General features: G+C 42.2%; 1 protein-coding gene and 1 long non-coding RNA gene across 2 annotated transcripts in view; one reads left to right on the top strand and one right to left on the bottom strand.

The window, feature by feature from the left end:
- LOC145457575 (transient receptor potential cation channel subfamily V member 6-like) overlaps window positions 1–25,621 on the bottom strand; it is a 343,103-nt gene that overhangs the window by 223,274 nt on the left and 94,208 nt on the right. The gene's annotated exons all lie outside the window — the stretch shown is intronic.
- LOC145457843 (uncharacterized) lies at window positions 1,082–5,247 on the top strand. Its single transcript, XR_013920978.1, has 3 exons — window positions 1,082–2,043; window positions 2,365–2,458; window positions 5,115–5,247. It is a non-coding gene; the product is annotated as an uncharacterized LOC145457843 (long non-coding RNA).

Genomic DNA, 25,621 nt, shown 5'->3' with positions numbered 1-25,621 from the left:
GTTGAAAGGGGGGGGGGGATAATTTCATCCTGTTGTTACATCTTGTGTTAATGTCAAAAGTCAGCGACGTAATCTTTTTTTTCATTTATCTTGGATCGCGATAGATAGTACGCTATACTGTTACGTCTCGTGTGTAGGTGTCAAAAGTTAGATGCAATCCCTAAGACACTCGTGATGTCAATCTTTTAGGCGAGGGGTGGACCCTATAATCGTTTGGCGTGGATGTAAAGAGTTCAAATATCGGACCTTGTATAGCACACTACATTGGACGAGCATGATTGTGATTACTCGTATTGTGTTGAGGGTGAATTGGTAAGGATCTTGACGAGTTTGGCGAACGTGACACTTTAGATTTCTATGCCTGGAAAAGTTATGGCCAACTTCGCTAAACTGACCGCTGACCAGGAAAGTCAGTATTGACGCTCCTATCCATGCACGCTACCTGAATGCAGATCGACGATGCGTGCTGACACTGTAGCGCGCATAAGATATGGTAAATGTGCATAATGTTGCTGCTGAAAACTGATTGATATCAGATATTTTTGAAAAAAAATCGCTAGAAAATCGCTAATTATTTTTTAAAAGTCGCTAGATTTATCGCTAGTCGCTAGATTGATATTTTTTGTCGCTAAACGGAGTGCAAAATCGCTAGATCTAGTGACAAAATCGTTAAATTGGCAACACTGGCTCGATACAGCACGCAGTTTAGCTGACATAACGATGCCTGTACTCTCTAGCACCACTAGAGTTCAAGTCTCGTCGTCGGAGGTTATTATTGGTTCCTCGTCCCCCCTGGACAGATGAAAATATGAATATTGAATAGCACTACAAACTCTGCAGAAGTGGGCGTCAACGTGTACGGTGTTTCTTATGTAGTTGAAGATCGAGAATACAACAATTTCTCTCTAGAGACGTTATTAACACATAGCTGAGGCCGAGGCAGTCAGAAGCAAAAAACGAAGAATAACGAGAAGCATCATGCACTTCTATAACTGTCACAGGATAAGGGGCAGTATAGAGCATGCTGGCCGCTACATATAAGCAACGTAAAAAGTATTCGAGTAAGAGTAGTAAGGGGATCCGTTTTTATTGCCCGCCAATCCCAGAAGGCCACGTCGCCTTAATTGCCACGCCTACATTGCCACATCATCCGCCCATTGCCGTACCTATGGGACGCCTATTGCCACATCATCCACCCATTGCCGCACCTATAGCACGCCCATTGCCGCACCTATAGCACACCTATTGCCACATCATCCATTGGCACATCACATACCACATTCATCTGTGTCACATCATCAAGCGCCACACCTATAGTGCCACATCATCCATTGCCACATCATCACCGCATTGATTGCCGCATCTATATGGCGCACAGCATCAACCAGCGCGATGTCGATTGCTGCACCTATGACACTCATTACCACGCCAAAACTTACCTTAGCTAGAATCGAACCTGGCTTGGATGGGTATAATGTCACGTCGCTCACCACCAGGCTATTGAGCAAACTACCCGTATTGAGCTGTTTTGAGAATATAACCGCCGATTCTCTCTTAAATTCCGAGACAACACCTTTTTCGAGTTATTACACATAAATGTAAGACTATAACAGCTGTGTCATCATTAATTAGTCAATGATTTCGGGGAATTCTGCAAATGCAACTTAATAATACAGATATCGCAACCATAAAGGCCTACGATCACGCAAAGCTCATGCACCGCGCATATTGCCGAATACTATTCCAAGAAATTGACGCGTGTAAATGCGGCACGAATATAGTTGCTTACGATTCCAAGAAGTCGGATCACATCGACAATATGAATTAGAACATTCTAAATATAGTTGCGATTCCAAAAAGTCGGGCCACATCGATAATGGGAATTAGAACATTCTAAATATAGTTGCGTTTCCAAGAAAACGCCGCGCTGGCGTTACGAATTAGAATGTTTAGTTCCGACGTAAAGCAATTCGCATTCTGAAAACTTCACATTTCTATTACAAGTATTGCCATGTGCGCAGGGACGCAGGTATCGCAGCTGAGGTAAGACCAATGTATTTTCGTGTCAATTTAAACTCAATTTAGCTATAATTTCCCGATGCAGCATTAGCTTACGCGAATTGTGAACGCAGATTGATTTACGTTGAGATTTCTCCAATAGCTAACGTAATGGTGAGTCCTGCGCGTTGCTATAATGTTAACCGGCAATATAGCCGAAGTCGCACAAATTCGAATGTATACGCAAGTTTTCTGTTAAAGGTAGACTATCTAGGCTCGCTTATTACTCGAATCTCGGTGTGGTTATAATAATTAGCTAGAGCAATAGTTTATCACCTATATTTAAATTCGCTCATTTCATTTCAGATCAAAACGCCGACATCGCATATACGCAATTTACGCTCGGAAAATTTCGCATTTATCACAACTATCGCGCTATGCACTTCACCTAATGACGCAGGTGATTTAGGCTACATTTCCGTATAGATTCGCACTAAATTTGGTTATAATTACGCGGGTATGCACTTCGGATTTGAGATGGATGTTAGTCTATGAATTCTTGCTTTACTCACGACCTAAAGTTGATAAATTGCGAGTTGTAGCAAGCATCTAACTACTGAAATTATGCCGATTTTACAAGTCCATAAGCTGCTGCTTTTAGATATGTGATTTTAATAGCTAGTGCACTGATGCTTTTCCGATAGTGAATTAAATCTATAGCTAAACCTATGTCTATGCTATAATTTATCTCCCATTTTAAAACGCTATGCCACTGCGGGCTATAACATTTCAGATCACTGACATCACATCTGTTCCAGACGGTAGCGTTCAAGGCTACATCTTTGCGCAGCTATATCTATATCGAAGAAGTGTGCCGAGGTCGTATCAAAGTCGCTCAACTATAGCATAGATTGTGCCCGCAAAATGCAAATTCGTATTAAGTGTAGCCTGGCTAGCTTCGCTTATTACTCGATGTTCAGTAACGCCGTATTAATGTAAGCTGCGTTTGCCGGGGCTATAGGAACGAAGTCACTCAATACAAATTCCTGGCTCTTGCTAGATGATGATAATATGAAGCCACTACTCCATAAGCTGCTGCTTTTAGATATGTGATTTTAATAGTTAGTGCACTGATGCTTTTCCGACAGTGAATTAAATCTATAGCTAAACATATGTCTATGCTATAATTTATCTCCTAAAACGCTATGCCACTGCGGGCTATAACATTTCAGATCACTGACATCACATCTGTCCCAGACGCTAGCGTTCAAGGCTACATCTTTGCGCAGCTATATCAAAGAAGTGTGACGAGGTCGTATCAAAGTCGCTCAACTATAGCATAGATTGTACCAGCAAAATGCAAATTCGTGTTAAGGGTAGCCTGCCTAGTCCCGCTTATTACTCGATGTATAGTAACACCGTAATGTAAGTTGCGTTTGCTGTAGGAGCGAAGTCACTCAATACAAATTCCTGTTTCTTGCTAGATGATGATAATATGAAGCCACTAGCCCATAAGCTGCTGCTTTTAGATATGTGATTTGCATTATGCCGATTTTACAAGTCCATAAGCTGCTGCTTTTAGATATGTGATTTTAATAGCTAGTGCACTGATGCTTTTCCGACAGTGAATTAAATCTATAGCTAAACCTATGTCTATGCTATAATTTATCTCCTAAAACGCTATGCCACTGCGGGCTATAACATTTCAGATCACTGACATCACATTTGTCCCAGACGCTAGCGTTCAAGGCTACATCTCTGCGCAGCTATATCAAAGAAGTGTGCCGAGGTCGTATCAAAGTCGCTCAACTATAGCATAGATTGTAGCAGCAAAATGCAAATTCGTATTAAGGGTAGCCTGCCTAGTCCCGCTTATTACTCGATGTTCAGTACCGCCGTAATGTAAGCTGCGTTTGCTGTAGGAGCGAAGTCACTCAATCGGGGCTATAGGAACGAAGTCACTCAATACAAATTCCTGCCTCTTGCTAGATGATGATAATATGAAGCCACTAGTCCATAAGCTGCTGCTTTTAGATATGTGATTTGCATTATGCCGATTTTACAAGTCCATAAGCTGCTGCTTTTAGATATGTGATTTTAATAGCTAGTGCACTGATGCTTTTCCGACAGTGAATTAAATCTATAGCTAAACCTATGTCTATGCTATAATTTATCTCCTAAAACGCTATGCCACTGCGGGCTATAACATTTCAGATCACTGACATCACATCTGTCCCAGACGCTAGCGTTCAAGGCTACATCTCTGCGCAGCTATATCAAAGAAGTGTGCCGAGGTCGTATCAAAGTCGCTCAACTATAGCATAGATTGTAGCAGCAAAATGCAAATTCGTATTAAGGGTAGCCTGCCTAGTCCCGCTTATTACTCGATGTTCAGTACCGCCGTAATGTAAGCTGCGTTTGCTGTAGGAGCGAAGTCACTCAATCGGGGCTATAGGAACGAAGTCACTCAATACAAATTCCTGACTCTTGCTAGATGATGATAATATGAAGCCACTAGTCCATAAGCTGCTGCTTTTAGATATGTGATTTGCATTATGTCGATTTTACAAGTCCATAAGCTGCTGCTTTTAGATATGTGATTTTAATAGCTAGTGCACTGATGCTTTTCCGACAGTGAATTAAATCTATAACCTATGTCTATGCTATAATTTACCTCCTAAAACGCTATGCAACTGCGGGCTATAACATCACATCTGTCCCAGACGCCGACGTTCAAGTCTAGATCGTTGCGCAGCTATATCAAAGAAGTGTGCTGAGGTCGTATCAAAGTCGCTCAACTATAGCATAGATTGTACCAGCAAAATGCAAATTCGCATTAAGGGTAGCCTGCCTAGTCCCGCTTATTACTCGATGTTCAGTACCGCCGTAATGTAAGTTGCTGTAGGAGCGAAGTCACTCAATACAAATTCCTGGTTCTTGCTAGATAATGGTAATATGTAGCCACTATCACCTAACCGAAAGCAAGTCGCTACTGCTGATTGAGATGATTGCTATAATGAACGTAGCGAATATCGCCCTTAAACGTACTAAGCAAACTTTGAAACTATTGATTTTATTCGCATATACATTTACACAATTTCATATTCTTGCTTCAGCTCCTTGACGAAGCGTCGCACGATCGAATCATTCTTGCGATGATCTTCGCCAAAGGAATTTAAATAACGTTCCGTACTCCATCCGCGCGCCTTATGGACGATGAAGCTTAGGCAATGATGACCGCACGCTCTGGAACGTTTGTGCTGCAGACGCTTTATAGAGCAGGTATAATTTTCTGGTTCTATAAAGCAGGCAATCTCGTATTTCAGTGGCATTAAGCCAAAACTATCGTGAAAATGTGTCTCATCCTCATCCGCGTAAATGCATATCCAGTGACTTCCGATTTTTCGAGCTTCGTCATAATTGATCACGATAGCATAAGGAGGAGGAGGTCGCCTCGGCAGTCGATCGATAGGAAATGTGCCAAGGAAAATATGTTTTGTTGACTCGCAGCACCACAATATTTGGTCTATTTCATCCCCGTTCATAGCACGGTCACTTTACGACTGCTACTGATTTGCAATAGCTTCTGGAATTCCATGAAACAGAGCAAAGTAGTTTCCGCTGTTAGCCCGCCAGCAGGAAATGTGATCCGTAAACTTAAGGTACCACTCTTTTGTAAGTCAAAGCAATCATCCAAATCATCAGGGCGCAAATTATAAACCAGTAGACAGAAACCACTAGCGAACTCTTCAGGTGTTAGGAGTCCTGTGTTTCTCTCCATTGCACCCGTACCCTCAATCAGGTTATGGTAAAGCTCCGTGTAATGACCCTTATCGAAATCTAGCTCATAACCTCCCTCCGGAATCAGAAATCCGTTCAGTTTCAGTTCGAGTCGTTGCATATTATTGTGTATGAAATTATAAGGATTTTTCGTAACATCTCCTTGAAAGGCTTTCGTAGCTACCATTCCGATGATTAGGCGAGAAGGTAGAGTCCCGCTGTATAGATTCCCGATATCTATCTGCGTCGTAGCAGTCGCAAATGTTCGGGTGATCAATTTCATGTCGATATACGGATATTTCGCCTGGGCATTCACCATCATCGCTGTCTTCACATCGTCGCTGACTCGTACGCTACATAACTGTAATTCCTTTTTCGTTAAGGTGAATTGACCGGTAGCATCTCCCATCATAAAAAAGCTTTTCGGATTCAAGGTAAGCTCAAACTCGAGAGGCACGTCATGTAGGATGTAGCGGTCTTGCAGACATAGTCCGTGATGGATTTTTGCACGTATTTCCACCACGTTATCATCCTTATAGGCTTTACTCCTGTTGTAATATCCTTTGTTAGCCGAGGCGTTAGTTCCACCGATCGTATCCATTTCTCCTAAAGTATCTTTTCTCCATCCTGAGGCCCTCAGTGTGGTACTTTGCACGTCAAGCGGAGCGAATAAATTGTGCAGATAGGACGAATAACACTGTACTTTTATATCTTGTTTCAAAGTTTCGTTAGCGACTTTAATTTGTAGTTGAGAAATCAAGGAATCCAAGATATTATTTACAACACCAACATCATCGTCGGCGCCAATTGCTTCGCCACCTTTCTTTAATTGTAAATGAAATAAGAAATAGCTCTCGCTCAAATCGATAAAGTCTTCTGAGCCCTCAAAGCGGAATGTTATCACACTAGAGTTGTTCGAAATCGGCGCTATCTTGATGATTCTTTTCTTTTCAACGCTAGTCTGTGTCGCGGGAATGTGAAATAAATCCAATGAGGGATGTACCCCCTCTGGGGACTGTACATGAATTAACTCCGCCATCTATCAAGTCTCAAGTCTCAAATGATGCTTATCGTCGTGTAATATATATTTAATCGAAAATATCTTTGCGACGTCTCTTTTTCGTGATCTTACGGCCCCGTCTTGGTATTTTTCCTTTTCTCAGTAAAGAATCGAGAGCGTTCCCAGCGGCTTCTTTGCCGCGTATTTTAAGACTATCACCGACATTCTCTCCATTAAGAACATCAGAGGCTACTTGCGCACCGGTATGTAGTAGACGCTTCCCGAGTGATTTTGCACCTTTCGAAATTAGGGGCATAACGCTTCTTCCGAACGAACGAAATAAGTTTCCAAGTCCATGACCTCTCTGCACTTTACCCCGAAAAAAATTGATATCACCACCGCTCTGTTGGTGATAATAGTTTCTGAACGCCTCCCGATCACAACAATAATGACTCCTCATGATGTCTCAAAGCAAGTGTGAGATGAAGAGGCGCGTTCCCAAACTTTATAGCTTCGCCTTTATCATCGCGAAGCATAACGCGTATCTCGCTTACTCGCTCCGTATTCAGAGGAAAGAAATATATTTTTTTGAATAGCATATGCTGATATTCATCTATTCCTGTCGTAACGCGGATATTGCGTAGTAGAGGCGCACTCGTATCACCTACAATTTGAGGTGTGATGACATCCGTATAAACTAAAACGTTGGTCACGGACACAGGTTCCCCTTGAAAGTGAATTTTTCTTCGTCTATGTAATCCACCATCTAGCTCTACCTCCGAATGAGCGCCTCCTCTGAGAACGGGGTTTCTATTATCCATGAAAAGTGTCGGACCGCTGGAACTCTTGTAGGGTCCCGCTATCAAGACCGGACCAGAACCATCTACCCAAATAAATCGTGCTTTTTTCTGATCGTGATTGATACGCTTCATCAAACTAATTTTATCATGATAATCACCAGCCGGGAAATAATAAAAATTATTATCGCCTTCCGCATCATTCACGTACCATAATAAGCCGTCGTAAGGCTCGAACGTGGGCTGAAAATTATTTTTAAAAGACAACTCGGCAAGCCCTATCTCCCATTCACCAGAATCTATCGGTTTCGCGAGATCGATAGTAAAATCAGACTCGTGTGACGTAATATGAATATATTTCATAATGCAACTCCCCGTCTACGAAAATGCAATACAACACTCGAAGGAGAACTTCGAAAGGGTATTTTCTGTCCCTTCTCATCAAGTAGCGATATTTCGACGCGTTCTAGCCTATTTATATTAACAGGGAAATAAAAAGGCTTCGTGTAATATTTCGAAAATGATTTACGATCGTTTACCTGTACGACGCGTAACAACGGTAAGAGCCTACCGCTATCTTCTTGTGGCTCAATGATATTACAATGAACATAAACGAAATCGATAGTCGGATCATGTCGCATGCGAAAGTTCAAATGAATGATACCCTCGGTGAAAAAATAATTCCACAATGTACAATTAGTATTCGGGAAATGAAACACCAATAACTCCTCCTTCGTTTCCTTATACATAAGAGCACCGTACAATTCTCCGAGGCGTAGCAAGCTACTATGCCCTATGTCCGTCTCTGGTCGCAATTTGTCGGTTACCTCGTTATGAGGTATAGAGATAGACATACTATGATTTTCAGGGAAACATGTTACTTTTGCATCAGGATTGTCTCTTTCCAACGATCTATACATGTCATATAACGAGTCGTATTCTCCCAATTTAAAATGAAATTTTCTTGTTCTCTTTTGCGATCTGATCCCATACCTATTCTTCGTGATCCTATACTGTTTTTGATAATCCGTAGGGAAGGAGATCTCAGCCAGAGAAACTTCTGTATCTTCCACGTTTTTCGGGACGTCCAATTCAACGCAATAACTCGCTGTTGTATTATCAGGAAATTTATCCATGGAAGCGTTCGAAAATAGCGTGACGTAGCTCATATTTTGAGCTTGGGATTCGGAAGCATATAACCAACGCAAGAGGAGAGCAGTGATATCCAAAGCTCTTTGTTCCCATTCGAAATGGTAAGATTATAGAGAGAGAACGATACGATGACCAGTATGATTACTAGTTGCGCCAAAAACTGATAAAGGTTCCGACTAGACGATATCCTTCTTATCGACCCAGCTGTCGAATCCACTTCCATATCCCAACCAGCGCACTAAATACTGTTCTCGTCCCGCGCGTTTACGCCTTCTTATAATCTTCTCGACACGCCAAGTTTGCGGTTCTTTTACGCGTTGGAGCTCCTCTCTATAAAATCTACCCTGTATGACTTCACCACCGTAATCACGTAAGCGATACATTGGGGGATCTCCCTTTTGGGCGTCTGCGATATAGAAAATTTCCCGTTGCCAGTTGGGTAGGCTGCTTTTCTCAAAAAGATTTCGAATTTTTGATATACGGACGGGTACTCCTACAGCGAGGTCGGGTTGTTTAGCTTCTTGAAACCCGTAAAGTCTTCTCCAAACCGATTCCTGATTAGACGAATTCACTTGGTTTGGGGGCATGGCAATGCTACGATGGTACGTCCTGTTGTAGGAGTAAGTAAAGTCATCGAGAGCGCTCACGTAATTCCTCGTGTTATTTTTTGTGAAAAATCGATACATGATCGCTTTCATACTACGAATCACTCTTTCGACGACAGAGGATTTTAATTCGCTCCTCGTATAGAAATATCTAACTTTGTTCTCCTTTAGATAGTTCTGGAAAGCGCGATTGGTATATTCGCTACCTTGATCGGTTTGTAACACTAACGGTACGCGTTCACGAAACACACGTTTGAAAGCAGAAATCATACTTGAAGCAGTTTTATTTTTAATCGCTATCATCCAAAGGTATTTGCTAAAAATATCAATCACCACCACCACAAAACGAAAACCGCTATTGTACTTTGAAATAGATTGCAGATCCATCAGATCGCTCTGAAACTGAGCATTGATACCGGAGACCACTACACGTTCACGCCTAAATTTCTTACGTAACGGAAAATGAAAAGTATAAGTATCTTGTCCTTTAAGCCATTCTTTTTCCTTTTGCAAATAAGCGCCCCTATACGATTTGGGCTGTTTCGGATCAAAATAGTCTACGTCTCCCATTCTTTCCCGTATATACGGGGATTAGGCTTACGCTGTCTCTTATAAAGCCAGGGAAACGAAGGTTGTGGAATCCGGCGCGGGCGTTTCTTTTGCGGGCGCTTTTCTTTCGCTACGGGGCTCGCGAGCCCCGTGTGTGCGGCGGGAGGGCGGGCGGTCGCTGCGTCTACGTCTTTTCTCAAGTTTCTCAGTTGAGCAATACCATGCCTATACAGAGCAAGTTTCTCGGAAGCATTCAATGGAGAGCTTTTAATTTTCGATATATGTTTATCAAATTTCTTTTCCCATTCGTCCTTGCTTCGAAATGCGGGGAATTGTAGTTCACGCATTCTTCCCGGAAAGTTTACCCAACAGACTCCCGATGACGGGGATTGCAGCGCCTAATATAGCTAAAACAGACTAGTTAGAAAAAAGTTTCTATTTTATCATAATTTTTATACCTGAGAGGAATCCACCCTTTTGTAGCACCCTCCGTTGACCTCTGCGAGTTTTTTGCGCCAGCAATTGTCTGATATCGGATTTGTGTTTTCCAAGCCTCAACTTTCTAGACGGGGAGATACGTACTGTCCCCGAAGCCAAGTTATGAACGCACTGGCAAACGCAACTTAAAAATTGATTGTTCGATAAAAGTTCTTTTCGTTGTTTCCCTTTAGCGTTTTTCAAAAGTTTTAATTTAACGTGATAGTCGCTCAATCGTTTTCGAGATATGTTACTTCCCCTCTTCGACATGTTGAATGCCCTAAAATCTGTAGCGCGAGCTTTATTTATTCTTGATATACCGTCAACTTTTGATGTGGGAATATTTTGCTGCGAAGACGATAATTTTCGTCTGTCTCTTGCGTCAAGTCAACCAGTATGTACGAGAACGGTTTTCGAGTTGCCTTTTTATAAGCCTCCGTAAGGAATCCGGCTTTATCCGGGAACATTTGACGTGAAAGAAAACTGATTTGACTCGCATCACGAGGATTTTTAAATATCACGATATAGCTCGCACTCAAGGTCATATCCCGAAAGCCTTGACCCCTATAGAATAAGTTTTGACATATGAACACGACACTGATCTTTGCGTGATGGCTGTATCGAGTGAATAGATCTCTGGCCTCTTTCGCTTCCGTCATCATGTCGTCGATCACCAAGAGAACGTGTCTATTTCCTTTCTGTAACTTTTTGAGCTCGGAGAGCCCTTGCGAGAATTCTACCCCTTTCATTTTATCGTACAACGCCTGATAATTATTATACAGCCATACAATTTTTTCAGGAGCCGGTCTAATCATCTTCTCTGCGTTCTTCACCAACTCGTAAGTAAAATAACTCTTCCCGCTACTGCTCGGACCAGCTACGATCATCCGAAACGGAGCATGCAATGTACGTATTCGATCCATTTATTACAGAGATAAAGGCAATGTATGAATTCCATCATTAAGCACAATCCTTTTATAATAACCATAACTCAAAGCATTTCGATATTGCTTATACGTAAACATATCGCTCCCATAGCAACGAAAACCACTATTGACGCCACCCGTGATCGATCTATTTTGAAGAATGCCTTTGAAATCTTTGAAAGTTTTGTTGGCCGTTTTTTGAAGCCCTTTCGAGCTGTACTTATCGGTGTCGCCTTTGCAATAATAGGTCTTGGAATTGAGCCCTATAAACCCATCTCCGATCCACTCTTCTTTGAATAAACCCGGTATACGTTTCGAGTAATTGCGAACCTCAATGCAGCAAGCTTTATCAGTTTTAAAACCAACGGGATCTCGCTCAAAATCGCATTTATGCTCTGCACATGCGCGAGACACGAACCATTTGTCGTGATTTTCAAAAAATTGTTTTTTCATGGAAGGCTTGATGAGAGAATAGATCGTATCGGAGCTTAAGCTTATGTACGCCGAATCAGTATCTGTTTCGAGGAAAGCCCAATCGCTATCGTCCAAATACACATGCAGACAGTCATATAGGAACTGGAGCATTCTCAGCTTGGCACAGCAGAATATAAAGAAGCCCACAATGATTGGGTTTTCGTGGCAAATGTTTAGCGGACGCGTAGACACTTCGAGCAAGCCCTCGTCGCTCTTATCAATTTCAACAGCATCGACAAAAAATTTTTTTTCAACGCGCGACGGTAATTCTTCCAACGTAACGTATTCGTGTTCCCTATATTTATTAGGGTTTTGAATAGTGCGGCCAAAAGCACTATTTCCAATCGTCTTCCAGGTCAACGCCTCCATTTCACGGGCCGGATCTTTCGGGAGGACATCGCCTTTGCGACGCTCAGAGGATACTCGCTCAACGAAGGGTGTGAAAACTTGTTTTGGTTCATATTCAACAGCTTGGAATACGCGAGTCACGATCATGCCACTTTTCAAGTACCACTGAAGCAAATCCGTGTTAAACAACTGTTTTTTCGTGAAATAACTAGAGCCCAGAAATTTTTTTGGAAACTTAATATTGTTTTCCTTGGCGTATTCACGCATATGTTCACCGATATCGCACTCGTTTACTTCCATATGTTTGAAAAAAGGAGGTAACTCTTCGAATTTCGATTTTAAATCGTCGGGACAATGAATGTCACACTCGATTGCACCGAAAAATGAGCCGTCGAGCGTGCGCTTGAGCAACTGCGCCTCAGTGAGATAATACGCTTTCGTGACTTTACGCTCGAACTTTGAGACAAATTGCGCAATTTCAGGGTCTCGTTTCATATTCGTCCAAACGCACTCCTTCATTCGGATAACGGTATATCCCAATTTTTCCAAATATTCCGTGTTTTGTTTGGTGAGTTCACGCCTCTCGGTGTTCTCTTTATCAGGGAAGCAGCTCCTACAAGCGTGGTAATAGCACCCATCGTACTGAAAGATGAGTTTACCGGCGTTCCCGTCGACAAATAGGCGTTTATTTCCGATTCTCACTTGACTACCGTTCCACGCGTGCTGAATTTTGATGTCACGAACGTGACTTTCGTATTCCAACCATTCGCGCTCCGCATGAGTAGGCCAAACGCGCTGTTTATGGAATTTTTGCTTTTCCTCGTCATAAATCCACCTTATAGGGTAACCCGTTGGCATATTTTGATTTATGCATCCCAAATAGAGGGCATTTGCGTCGTATCCTACTACTTTCTTGACGGTTTTAGCACTGTCACCGTAGCGAAGACTGCGTATTTTCGTTTCACCCGCCATAGCGTACCGTGACGTAATCTGTGACAAACCTCCTATCAAGTTGCTCAGAATCGTTTCGTGAAGGTCAGCATTGGCCTTATTCAGAAGAGTGATATCGTAGCAATCACGAAACATCAGTCTACTCGCTATATTCGGAAGGCTCACGTTACCCTTGAACATATCGATGCCAAGCGTTTTGTAAAATTCGAAATTGTTATTCAGCGCGGTTAAGAAGCCAATGACGTCACCTTCGTTGTAATATCGGAGAAAATCACGGAATGTGGTCATACCCTCGCGTTCCCATACAGCGACGCATTCTGCGTATTGCTCTTCCGTTATATTCGAATTGCGGAACGCGTTGTAAAACGATTCATGGCTCGGTAGCGACGTTTCATCAAGACGCTCGATGCTATCGAGATATTCGTAGGGGAAATAAAATTTCGCGTTCACCCCATCCCCGTATAGCTTCATGTACGCATCCAAACTATAACCCGGACTCAGGAATAGCGAAATATCCAGAAATGTTAATCTGTGCGTTGCGATTGTCAAATAGGCGCTGTTCCTTTTCAAAACGAAGAATCCGCTTTCCTTGTGCAAGGATTTGATTAGATATTTTTTGCATAAATTCAGATCGTAGCGCGAAGAATTGAAACCGATTATGGGTATCTGATCGAGCCACGTATGGAGTCGAAGCGAGATATTATCCAAATAGGACCTTCTATTAGTAGGATCGATCAATTTCCGTTCTTCAATCAAATTCTCAAGTTCGATTATTTCATTGGCAAAAGATTCTCGCATTTCGGCTGAAGCGAGTTCCTGTACGCGATAAATTTCTCCGATCATTTCATCGATTAACGTCTGCGCGCAACCGTCAGATATGAAAGTCTTCGTTTCATTCGTGACGTTATTCGATAAGGAAACCGAGACGGGGACGTGCCGATTAACGTATTCTACTTTTGCAGAATTAGCTCTGAGCTCATCCTTCACGAGCATGGATTCAAAGTCAAAACACATACGATACGGGAAGAATCTCTTTTGGTTCTCAACAAAAATGCCTTCGGATTCCAATTGCTCGAATACGGTGGGTTTAGGTCGATATACACCGCTAGCATATTTCCGCCCTTGAGATGTTTTGCATTCGCGTTTTATATGCTTCGACAAATTATCCTTGGTTTTAAAAAAAAACTTGCACGATTCACAAAAGAATGTCTGGGAATAAAGTTCGATATTTGTGATCAGGCAAGAATGTGCACTTTCCATGTGTATATGAACCACTGGCCCATCCGCTTCAGACTGTCGCAATAAAAATGCTTGATGATCACGTTTTTCATAAACAAGTATCTTTACGTGAAAACATTCCTCGACTTTGCTTAGTTCATCGAGCGGTACACCGTCATCAATAGGGATACGGTAACGTTCATGGAATTGAGATGCCAATTGTGCGACGTGCTTTTCGTCTCGTTTTTTCTTGATGAATTGGGATAAACAACGGAAGAGGCATAGCGAATCGTTAATCGCTTCTCCACGTCTAGTTCGAATAAACGTTCTTATATAACGACAGTTTGATAGTTCCTTAGATATCGATGCGGTAGGGCAGCCCAATAAAACTCGGGGCATTTCGTACAAGAAAAATTGAATATGTAATATAGCAACGCAATAAAACTTAGTGTCCGGTCTCGCTTGTCTCGCTTGCTTGTAAGCAGCTGATAAATCGATTTCGTTGATGAAACGATCAAAGTCCTCCCGTGAAAGTATAGGTCTCGGGAGATCCAAAACAGCATGGGTTGATTGTGGATGAAAATAGCTATGTCTTTCCGTCTCTCGATTAAACAGCAAGAAGCCATATGCATAGTTCACTTTGAATTGTCGCAATCTTCTCGGGTATATCGATGACATATGCGCATGAATATCATTCATACCTCTCCCCATCAGACGTACATTGATCGCCTCTCTTGCACCCCTTGCAATCCTCCTGCTGTTAATCCATTCGGAATCGATAATCGAGTTGGAGTGCGATTGCAAAACCTCTGTTGCGTCGTTATCAAAACCGAGCGATTCATCGATGATGAAGCTAACATCTTCCTCGTAGCGTCTTCGACGAGCCATATATTTTTAAGTATATTCTGCAAAAATACACATTCATAAATTTATTCCATATTTCAGTCGCAATTTACACTTGAAAGCTTCATAAAGGAACAGGAATTTGATATTTTCTAAGTTACGCAGTTCATCAGCGTTGGGAGCAACTTTATCGATATCTTTAAGCACATTTTTTGCTATAACGAGAAAATCTTTTTGCCATTCCCCATATCCTTCCAATGAGACCATTTTGCGCCAAGTAGCAACTCTCTTGATATCATCGTCAACGAAACCTTCAAAGGTAGCGGTCGTAGCATCTCGCGTACGTCTTGTGTCTCCCGCACCGTATTGTTGTAGCAACATATTTAGATCTTTACCACAATTATAAGGTTCCATATTAATCTGAGAAAACAAATCAAATATACCAGTCATTGTACTGCCGTTTGAGCTCATCGAATTTGGCATAAAATTCACGTGCATGCACATCGTTTTCAACATAAGAGGAATCACTCTCAAATTTGGAATCTGACGGTATGAATGTACGAGCAAATATATCATGTATGATTTTACGGCGAGCATGCTTATTCATCTCAGGCAAGTAGCAAGGATAACACTGATTACCAAAGCGAATAATCACTGTGCTAGATTGAAACATCCCTCCCAAATTGCGTAACATAACATCACTACCATTCTGAATTTCAGATACGAGCCAAAACGACGACGGCTTTACTTGTCCGTAAGCAGACTGCAAAGGATTGCGATGAACGTACATAATGGCTTCCTGCAACATCTTGTTATCGAAAAATAGAGACCCGCAATTGCGCATCACTGAAATAGATTTCTCGGTACTGTGAAATTTGAATGCCTCTAGATTCGGATGAAAAGGATCTAGGAAGTTGGCGATATCATCAGAGAGCAACAAATCGATCAACACTTCTTTCCCTGTTTGATTTTTGCCTTCTATAAAGAAGTGAGGCGAAAAATATTTCTTATGCATATGACCCTCCATTAGAGTGATAATGAACACAGCCCGGAGAAAATTAGGGCTCCGTTCTCGATCAACGAACAACACCTCCTCGATATTCTGCTCAAGAGAACGGAAAAATAGTACACCATCATCAATCGTAAGTAGAGGGTAATCCAAATTATAAATCAGACCATCAAACTTTTCCTCGTCCAATACGTTATTAGCGATACGACGTCGCTTATTGCGAAAAGGGGACGAATAAACTCTCCATGGGGCGATGATCGGTGAGTGAGGCGGGCTTTGAGCGCTGGTCCCAGCTGTCGAGTTATCAGTACTCTGTGGAGGTGTAAATTGAACACCAATTGGTAGTATGCTCTTATCAAAGTCGAGTCTACGCTTAGGTTTAGGTCCGACTGGCTCCGGTCGTGGTATACCGATATTGATTGGTGTCATCACGTCAGCTGAGGGAGCCTCATCAGATTTGGCCACTGCCTCATCAATAATTGTTACGTCATCATCACTAGCTTCCGCCTCTTTACTCTTTTCAGCTGCAATCGTAACTTCGATCAATTCTGCATCGACATCGGAATCGAAATCACCAATCGGTAATGTATCTGCTTGATTATCAGGAATCATAGTTGTTGATTCGCTAACTACGTCACTTGCTTTCTCCATTGTCGACATCCTTTTTGCGGTATAGTTTAGATCGGATTCGACCATCTCTTATATAGTGAACTACATGCGCTTGACATGCGGAGAGCGCGTGATTGTACTCGTGGCATTCTTACTAGCATTCTAATTATTGATAACACGTACCAGGATCGGATATGAGCTACGTGTCTTTTTCTGTGAGCAGTCGACGTTCTAATTTCCGTGATACGACCTCGGGGCCTATCATTCTATCGGTACCAAGCACATTTTTCAATGGTGCATAGCTTAATATCTATATAAAGCATACTGATCATGAGAGTATATCAATTCGGATAGCAATGTCGAACATTGATCAAAGCGATTCGCTACCTATGCGTAGTGTGGATCCTACAAATTATGCCACATTCAACTGCGCTTGCATCGGTTCCACAAGTAGCATAGAAATAAGCGAAGATGAAACTCGGACGGGTCCCATTGAACAGTACCAAGCTATGATAAATAACAGAGGGGAAAATATTTATGAATGCTATGCGAAGCATAGAGATGTGTCTGTCTCCCCGTTGAATGATCCTGTTTTCTATAACATGGTACGCTATGCTCGTAGACTAAGCACATTTATGCGGTGGCCGGATAATATCAATACCTCTGGAGCCGAGCTCGCAGACTGTGGATTGTTCTATTTGGGCTATAAGGATCATTTAAAGTGTTTCTCATGTGGAGGGTTGTTTCAAAATTGGTTGGCGTGCGATGACCCCTGGTTCGAGCATGCAAAGTTTTATCCTACGTGTCCTTTTCTCATAAAGCGCAAGGGGTTGCAATATATTCGTAATGTCTGTTATGCGACACCTAATATAAGAAGAGGCTCGACTAAATTTGATGGCGAGGTGAAATTGCGTGATGGCTGTTGTACTTATGTTTGATATTTCTTTTCAAAGAATGAGTCTAGCAATCCGTGGAGATACTATTCTGCCCCAAGGGCCCTATAGAAAAGACTTGTATCTTTTTAATGACATCACAAAATTACGTATCGAAGCCTCGAATGGGGCAGAATTGACCTCGGATCAACTCTTTGTACATTCCACTAACGGGACCATTCAGAAATATCGAGCCACTCTGAAGCATGAAGGAGGTTTGGTCGTTACGTATACTCGCGACGGGATCGAGCATTATCAACCTCTGAATCCGGCTGACGAATTCGTCATCTATTCGCCCAGCGTAGTTGTTCCTAATCCCGACCTTCCGCTCGTATCGTACATACTACAAGCCAGTGATCGCTACATCAAACAAAACGGTCAGATCGAACGCAAGAACCCGGATCGCAGCGTCGGATGGCAGCAAAGCGGTGTACCTCGAAACATCAACCGATCTGGAGGATTTCAGCACGCGAATCGACGCAATAACGATCAACGATATCATTGATATGCTCTTTTTTCGAAATAAAATCGTACACTATACAATGCTATTTCAAGGAGACTGAGTAAAGTGTTAGAAGATATGAAAAGGGTCGTATGAAATGCGGTGACTACAAGGATCGAGTCTACAACCTAGAGCAAGATAGTTGGCTGATTCCTCTGTGATGACGTTATGAAATCTAGTTCAACGATTAGTGTAGCGAGAATTCTTATTCTCAAAAACAGCTTAGTACACATAATCATGATTATGTGGCAATGGGCGTTATATAGGCGAATGATGTGACAATGGCCGCGGCTGATGACGTAGCAGATGATGTGGCAATAGGCGTCCCGTAGGTGCGGCAATGGGCGGATGATGTGGCAATGTAGGCGTGGCAATTAAGGCGACGTGGCCTTCTGGGATTGGCGGGCAATAAAAACGGATCCCCTTACTACTAGTAAGTGCGCGACAGCAAGCAGAGAAGCTGCTTGTGCTTGGACCTCCACGCCAAGACACTTGGACTGAGTTTTATAAACGCTGTACATTTGACGGAGAGATATGGGCCGCCTTACGACAATAAAAACTCTTGTGACAATAATAGGTCGCGCGAAGCGTAAAGAAAATTTCTGAACTGGACAAATAAGACAAATTTGGATACTCGGTTTCAAAGGTAAAATAGACGGAGTTTTGGGTTTACTTCAAGCTTGTGCAATTCCTGTTGGGGCTTTAGGGGAAATGCAGTACGGCCCCAGTGCCCGTTTCCGCACAACACAGCAAGTAGGCCTACTGCCGTTATGCATAAAAGACGGCGTTATTTCAGAATAATACCAGCAATAATTAATGGTAATAAGGCATGCATATAAACTTCTATACATCACTGAACTTATAAGAGTTGACCGACCTTCTTCAATTCTACTCGAGATCATTTCTTCGACGCGTTGGTAATTGGGGTTTCCTGGCGGTCCGATTGGTCCAGGGTTACCAGCAGCGTCACCCTTGTCCACTTTCTGTCCCACAGACCCCGCTTTGCCAGGTGGCTTGGCCGTACATACTGCGCTATATACGCTTTCCAGTTTCCTGCAATCACTTTGATCAAGTGCTCTGGATTGGTTGATAACCAGCAAGATCGTAATAACTGAAGGGATAGAAGTCATCATGGCTGCCTGGACATGGACATATGCTTACATATAGGTCTCTGTTGGAAAGCATATCATGTCAGTAAAAGAATGTTTTAGCTCTAGGGGCTTATCTCGCACTAACAAAGGTTAGATTGAACAATGGCACGTTGTCACTGAACGGGCCTTGCTTCTAACGATTATGCCGCATTATTTTTGGAACACCGTCTCCTACAGGGCCACTGAAGTAAGAAGGTAGACCCCGAGTTACCTTGCTGCCATGAGCACTATTGGTTGTAAATACCAGAGAAATGACGCCCGCCAATTAAGCTTGACTAACCGTGGTGGTCAGTACTTGTCGTCGTAGCTAGTGGTTGTTAATCTTTTTCGACAGCGATCCAAATCTGAGTTTTAATAGCATCTCGCGATCCAAGCCTCGATCACGCACAAAGGATACGACTGTTATTGCAGGGCTCTTTAACCTTTTCCCTTGTGGTACACCCTTTTAACGTTCGCTCAGAACTCGTACGGCCCTGACCATATAACACACCGATTCAAGCCTTATCCGGGGTGTTCAACCTTTTTGCTCTATACACTTCGATTACATATAGCATACGGCCGCATTCCAGTGGATAGTCGTCATGGACCATCTGGACGACAAATACACCTGTTAAATTTGCTACTGGGAACATCGCACCGCGGAGAGACCTTGTGGGGTTCTGCACCGTCACTGTTTTCTTGAGATATACCTTGAGTATAAAAGTTTCTAATTGTAGAAGTAGGACCTACCCACAGCAGGCTTAATATATATGCACCCAAATCTCGAGTAGGCTATATTATGGTTAGGAAAAGTAATTGGGATCCATTTGATGGTCGCGCAGAACGCGAAAATCTTTTCAACCTCATGTATGAATTTCGTCGATAATTTTGGTAGTTTCACATATTACTGTCAATTATTTATCCATTCTCAGCCCACGCGATCAGATTAACTGGTAGAGCTGATCGAGGGGGTATGCGTTTCGCACTTGTATGGTGGGGCTAGGATTGCAAGGACTTATTATAGTGTAAAAACGAAACATCACCCTGGATCGTGCTAAGTGCCAAGAAAATTGTTAAGTCGAGTTAAAAATATCTCAGAGATTTCAGAACCAATCCAAATTGCATATTAACAGGCCCCCTAACACACGCTAATGGAATTATGTGGAGACGGCCGTGTATAATTATAATGACAGTTTTACGGCTGCATGCGGCCGCGCTTTTGTAACTATCTGGTAGGAAGTGCCGATTCAAGATGTTTTAAGCAACCGCGGCCTTTTCCACGTGAAACATCATCATGGACAGATATCGCAAGCTGAGCACATGCTAACTCAATACTGTTCTACTCCAAAATGAACCCATAAGTCCATTATCAACGGTTAAATGACTAGGAGAAACATTTGCTCGTGACAACATAAAAGTAATGTAATTTACAAGCATATGGAGTTGAGATGAACATTGTGTGATATTGCACAACCCGTCAACCTGTTATGAAGCACGAACTTGCATATTTATTTTGATAGCTAGTCATTGGTCTTTTGTATTGCGGCATCTAATACACTCCAATACCCCCCAGTACACCCCATCAAAGTGGTACACCCTTTCAACATTATGGTACACCATTGGGTGTACGATACACCCGGTTAAAGAGCCCTGCCTTATTGGCTATAATACCTAACACAGTGACCTCGGATATGTTTAAACTATACGCAGGAATTAGCGCGAAGAATATTTTTCGTTGCAAAAAATTCAACAAATAGTACATATATACATACATTCGCTCTGTAGGCCTAGTCGTGGCGACCCACAAGTATACCCGTGTTTGGGTCGTGTCGTCGCATCATCGTCGCCATCATCGAATGTCTGCCAATCCATTATAACCTTATATACACAATGCTGTGATAGAACTGCGGGTGATGCGTTTCTGCGTTTCTCAATATTGTTGAAACTTTTCCGGGGCCAGACTTCTTGAACCCTAGCATGTTATTACCGAACAATGGGTGCGTGCAAAGCACCGCTGTGTCTCAATGCAACGGCAGATTGTACGATAGACTGACGTAGATGTGCTGTGCGCATTGCGCAGGAGCATAATTTCATTTTCCAATAGCAGATAAGCTCTGCCTGGTCTTTTAGAAACATGACTAGAACAGAAATGGGATTCCTCCTGAAGTGCTTAACGGGAGATGGACATGATTCTGAATTTCTAATGTATGAACGTGCCATTTTGTTCGCGAATTGTTATGACTGCTAGTCTACACGACTGCGTAGTGTTACTGCGATGAAAGATATAATAGCAAATGTCACAATTTCCAATCTAGCATCATCCTGGACAAAGCCCATTGGTGTTGTAACCAGGATATATTTGAACGGATTATGATTTTCAAAGGAATATGACAGGCCTGACCAAACAGCGGCTCTTCACATGTTCTTCGGCTCGTGACGTTAAAGTTTGTCAACTCCTTCGACGACGTATATCCTATCCACTTACATTCGCTACCAATGACCACTAATTTGGCTGAATATGACTAGACGTCACGGACAAATTGTGACGTAGTAGTAGGCCTACTTATGACATCACAATGTACAGTTACAAAGTGGGGGATGGAGAGCTATGCCTTATACTGAGTTATACCGCATCTTGATATGCTCGCTAAATTGTAATTCGGAACATCTCACAACCCATTTGCTTTAATGCCGTATTGGGTATCGTGCGCTATTATGGAAAATTTGAAATTAACTGCGGTGGACGAACTAACGAAAGATTATCTATTCGGAAGTGTTTACTAGCGATAGTTTTACTTAATGACAATTATTTTCATCAGACCGAGGTTGTTGATAGCTTATAACTTTGAAGAAGGCTGGGATACATCCAACCCATCTTGGAAATCCCTCGCAATTGTACCCAGGGATACCGCGAGAAAATTAGGATGTTGCTGTCAACATACCACAAAAGTAACAGAACCGCGCCTTTATTTTTTCCATTGTTTGAGGGTGTTGTGTCAAACACAAGAGCTCAGACATTATTTGTTAAATTATAAAGTTCCAGCAGTTCAAATGACAGATCAGCCTGTGCTTTTCCTGTAGCACTCTCCAGAGTTCGATTGCCAAGAAGTTTGCCTTTCTCAAATGCGTTGGAATACGCAGACTATGCCAGCACTGCCAAGGCCTCAAATTTCCCTCCGAAACGACTTCTAGTGAGCTTTGCATCCCAGTGCAATGCAATGTGCCAAGTTGATATGTTTCTTTGCCTTTTTGTTTCGTTTCCTTTGAACAATGTGATGTTTATAATGTGGCTGTGAGTGAATGATACATTTACAGTTGTATTCTTGCACGTGGTGATCCCGGCAATTGATGAACAATCTCGGGTAGGGTTGAGGAGTGTAGGATAGGTGATCCAACAAAATGACTATCAGTCTTAGGCAGTTTTGAGGAGTTCTAAGGCAGTGTGGGACATGAAAATGGTGTCCTGAACTGACTATACTTTCTATAGTGAGGTTATGTAGCACTCCAACCGCAATATATAGCTACATAAAACCAGCTTATATATGACATTTTACTATCCTAGTCCGAATAGCGACACTCAAATTTTAGGGGAATCTCCTATTTTTAGCCGATATTCTTCCAGCTCAATGTGCACACGGATGCAAGGGATGAATTACGAAAAAAAGTACCAGGAATATGTTTTTATGGTATAAGGCATGGGAATCGGACTGAAAACCACGACATTTTGAAAGTCGATCAATTCTGAACAACCCTGTACGTAATATTTTCAACATTCATTTATTTGTAGCCCACTGATCGATCGTCTGTGGTTGCTTTGGTCGTTTCCAAGCCAACTGTGATTGGTACCGTATCCAATCAGTGATAGGCCAATCAATGTTGTTACGAAAATATGGCCTGATGATGAAAAAAAAATGTGCCCAGCCTTGTATCTTGTATTATACAAGTCGGTTTGATGTCACTTTAAGATTGGTCTGACTCTAGATTTGTCTGTAAAGATCCGAAGGTCGCGCTAAAGCGGTAAAAGGTTGTCGCTGCTCCAGATATATTGGCATCGCTTACACGTACCACACGAAACTAAAATGATATCTCCTTTCGTCAGACGAGCGCGATTTCAAATTTCGCATCTCGACACGGAACTCATTATTTTCCTCGGTTGGTGTCATTTGATACGCGCAGCTCAAGCTGCGTGCGCTGGTCCTTTCGGACAATGGACATATCAATGTCGAACGTTTTGGCCAACGTGCAGCGGTTATTTTATATAAAGGTTTTATGGCCGTCAACCATTTTGGCAGCATGCACACACCGCGCGGAGTCGTATGGTCGCATGTTGTTGTAGGTCGTGTTTTCTATAGCGTAAAAATGTCCAGCACCGAAATGCCGGTTCATATAATAGTCGCGCACCCGCAGGCTGCACACTGCACACTCTTAGAATAAAGCACCCGAACGGTTTCATACGATATCAAGTTGGCGTTCTCTCATAATTGCTGATAAGTAGGCAATTTTTTTTGACATGTCAAAAAAAGTCAAAATTAGGTCAAAATTGTAGCGTTAGGTCAAAATTTGTCAAAATTGTTTACAAAGTCGAACATTTTTAGACCTCTGAATTTCGTTTGTATCGTAGATTTTGCGCTCTCGGTGAACTTATCATTTGATATTTTACAGCTTGTAGCCTACTTTATAGGCCTACCGTTGTAAACGGACCATCGTCTGCTCATTGTGAATCATAAATGGTCAAATGAAACAAATAGTGACATGGTTTTATGGTCAACGTACCGCAATATCCTAGCTGAAGCAAGACTGCTTGGACATTGCATGGTTCTTATATCAAGAAGCGCAAGCTGAAAAATTGTGATATAGACAACATTGTCAGAATGAAGCAACACGGTTTGTCACCAGCAGTGTGCACACAACTTGAGTGTTGTCAGCCAACAAATGCTGCTGTTGAACGTTCTTTCTCTGTTCTTGGCAAGCTACGTAGTAAGGACAGACACTTTCAACCCGAGAATGTAGGAAAGGATCTTTCGTTGTACTACAACAAATTTTAATTATTTCCACCAGAATACGTAATGTAACTACTGGAATTCTTCATAGGGCCAGATTTCGTTAAAATACTAGTTTTTCATGTAAAAATCTGTCAGTTTTGAGCCAAAAACGTTTTTTCAGGCCAATCTACTTTGTAAGGACAGACAGTGCCAACCAGAAATGAAGATAAGTAGTACAATTTTAACATTATATGCGAAAACACCTAATTTGCATACGTGAGGTCAAAATTTGGTCAAATTTCAGTTTTTTTAGGTCAAAAAAGGTCAAAATTTAGATTTTTTAGGTCAAAATCTTCCGTTTTTTAGGTAAAAAAAAATTGCCCTACTGATAAGGTTGGACTGATTACTGCACATTATGCATATTTTTGGGTGTTCCCACATTATAATCAAGAATCAGGTTCCAATGGAGAATCCAGGAGGATGCGTGAAAATTCTTAGGGCCCTAATGCATTCTGTGGACCCAGTACTACCCTTACAAGTCAAGGAAAGGCTGGTAATGTGGGGTCGTTTCTACCGAAGCGCCTATGGAAAGTATCAACAGCGCAACGTTTCTCTGCGACGAGATTGCACTTCGTAACACAAGCTCATTGCCCATTGTCACGATGCCAGCTGAGCATCTCGCTGCGCATCTGCTCATTTGCTCCTGAGCTGCGGTCGTTTAGCCAGACAGCATGTTGCGTCACATTGCCAATCTACATAACAATGAAGAATTCGAGGCTAATTGTGAGGGCTCTAGGGCCATGAGCGGATTTTTTTATATTTTCGTAATCAGTATAGGGCGGCAGCTTCGATTGATACCTGTTTTATCAAATTTAATGATCGACAAGCTGGTCAAACCAAATTGCCTTTAGCCAAATTGAAATTGGGACGTAGACCAATCGCAGTAAGCCATGAGATTTGCTTGGTCCACACCAGATATGACACGATAGTGTTACTACAGCTATTCGGTCATGTGGGGATCGGGAATCGAATTTAATCGAAACGGAGAATCTATGGTGCAGGCGTTAGGCCTGCCGAGGGCGTATAAGTTGAAGGCAAACATATGTATACCGATGTGCATTGCGCATCCCCTGTCTTTTAGCTGTTAATTCTGTACCGACCAAACGAGACATAAGGCTTCTTAATCCAACAAGGACGCAAATTCTCTGCCATATAGGTTTTTGACATTTGAACATATAGGATACTGTGAAAAGCGACAGTTGAGCATGCGACATCATGACCATAAAAATGACCCTTGTCAAAATATACGCAGCGTTTTAATACCGCGGACTATCCAAGA

Source organism: Botryllus schlosseri, chromosome 2, assembly GCF_051294905.1.
Source record: "Botryllus schlosseri isolate E-star chromosome 2, Bs_hap1, whole genome shotgun sequence".
NCBI classification, from domain to species: domain Eukaryota; kingdom Metazoa; phylum Chordata; class Ascidiacea; order Stolidobranchia; family Styelidae; genus Botryllus; species Botryllus schlosseri.
Note: the sequence above shows the minus strand (reverse complement) of the source record. Positions and strands in the feature narration are given on the sequence as shown.